This window comes from Amblyomma mixtum, chromosome 6 (genome assembly GCF_055824585.1).
Source record: "Amblyomma mixtum isolate Tamu chromosome 6, ASM5582458v1, whole genome shotgun sequence".
In the NCBI taxonomy this organism is placed as follows: domain Eukaryota; kingdom Metazoa; phylum Arthropoda; class Arachnida; order Ixodida; family Ixodidae; genus Amblyomma; species Amblyomma mixtum.
In genome coordinates this window covers 128,656,688-128,658,772 of record NC_143017.1, presented here as the reverse complement: position 1 = coordinate 128,658,772, position 2,085 = coordinate 128,656,688, and the positions used below count along the sequence as shown (strand labels likewise).

At 48.3% G+C, this 2,085-nt stretch overlaps 1 pseudogene across 1 annotated transcript in view; it reads left to right on the top strand.

Annotated features, from left to right (window-relative positions):
- LOC149340375 (uncharacterized) overlaps nucleotides 1-1,884 on the top strand; it is a 7,706-nt pseudogene extending 5,822 nt beyond the window's left edge. The window contains exons 3-4 of the transcript XR_016283602.1: nucleotides 367-633; nucleotides 1,267-1,884. The product of XR_016283602.1 is annotated as an uncharacterized LOC149340375 (transcript). The remainder of the gene's footprint in view (nucleotides 1-366; nucleotides 634-1,266) is intronic.
- Nucleotides 1,885-2,085: the final 201 nt, after the last annotated feature.

Here is a 2,085-nt window from a genome sequence, read left to right as displayed (position 1 = left end):
TGCTAAATATGCTAAATATACATCTGCTTATGAGCCTTCATCAACCGCCCATCCACCTCCATTCTAAAGAAGCTCCTCCCATTTAATTCCTCCACACGGCCTCACCACCCATCTAAAGTACACGCAGCTGGGGAACGAAAAAGCGACGTCGAAATCAACGCTACAGGAAGGCAGTTAGTTTAAAATCGAAATGTACAACCAATACTGCGAATGCAGATTTTTGGCATCACATCGTTTGATCGCCTGTGCATAGTTTTATTTTGTTTAAATGTACAACACATTTTAAAAATGAAATACCGGGAAAATACTGAGGCATGAGCTGCATTTAAACCGCTGTCCGTGTAAGCGTTAAAAATTCTTTCCCAGCCGTCGAGAAAGCCACTCCAGCTGACAGTGAAGTCGCTGATGAATCGAGAGACCCGTGTGGAGGCCTTTGACGACGACACAGTTCTGGACCTGAAGCTGCTTCTCCAGGACGTGCTGCTGTTTCCTGTCGATCAGCAACTGCTCGTCTTCCGGTATCAGGCGCTGACTGACAGCGACACCCTAGGAGAGTGCGGTCTTACGGATGGCTGTGAACTTAACCTTATCCTGCGCATGCGTGGAGGCGACCCCACGCCGGTCGTGCCAGACGTAAGTCCTTTTTTTACTAGGGCTACAGCCAGAGTTATTAGTCACGTCAGTCATGAAACGCTGGTTCATATCCGGCTGCCTTCGGCCTGCCTGCTTTTGGAAGCCAGTCAGTTGAGGCGCTGTGTCTACGAGCCTTAAGCTATCGGACGCGCCTTGAAAGTCGTGAGCTGCCGCGATGCGTTAGTTCGTTCTACGTTCGGTGACGCGTTAATCGCTAACTTTCCAAATTTGTGACCAAGCAACTGGGAAAGTTTTGAAATGTGGACTGGAGAAATTGATAAGCTTTGGACTGTTACGGGATCTACAGCTGCGCTACGCTGTATAAAGGTTCACCTCTTACCGCATGCCGAGTTTTTTTTTTTTCTCTTCTCTTTCAGTACCAGTGCATTGATCACTGATATAAAATAACGTGGGAAAATAAAAGGTCTTGTATTATTGCTTTCCTTACCGCGTAACACCGAATTAAATGAATGCCTCATTGAAAATCTAGCCACCTGTTCAAAATGTTGCAGATATGAACACAACATTGAAAGCAGCTCCAGGATGTTGTTCCTTATAGTTGCGCGTGTGCATGCATCTGTAATAGGTGTCGGATGTACCACTGTCGCTCATTTTCTCTTCCACCGCACGCAGGAGACGGAGCCCATGGAGCTGTCCATCAGAATTCGTCGCGGCAAATGTGTGGTCGTGCAGACTTGCCTCGGGGTGACCGTGGGCAGCGTGAAGCGCAGCATCGAGAAGCTCACCGAGATTCCAGTCGTCCAGCAGATCCTCACGTTCCGCGGCGAAGACATGAGCGACGAGAACACATTGCTACACTATGAACTTCGCGATCGCTGCTGTGTGTATCTCTCACTGAACCGCCGTGAAGACACTTCTTCGCCACCCACAGTGGAAGACAGAGTGCCTTGCGAGGAGGGGCCGGCTGAGATCCTGACGGGGCTTCTTTCGCGCTTGCATGATCTCTTTTTTTGAGCCAAGCTTTTTTGTTCCCCCTCTATCCAGTAAATTAGTTCGGTCGTGAGAAACCGTGCGGCGCCCAGGGTGCCCCGTTTATATAGTTGCCTCACAAAAACTATGCGCCATTTTCATCACTGTCAGCAACGTCTAGTGCTTCAGAAGAATAGTGGTAAATTTTACGCAACGTTTTTAAAACAGAGGTGCTCTGCGTCGAACGGATATTTTGTGAATGCATGAAAAGCGATAATCAAACGAAGAAAATAAAATGGTCAACGCCCGTGACAGCTGAAACCAGCCTAAAGTTGCCCGGTATACCACCCCGACACCGCCACCTTCCGTAAATACGGGCCCATATTGCATTTATTTTTCTAACGATCTGTCAGTTCGTGACACTAGTACAGCAGTACTGTCACTAGTTGACAGGGGCCTCTTTCGAACAAAATTGCGCAAACTCCTCTCACAGAATGTGCAAGCGGAGCGCAACAGGTTCGT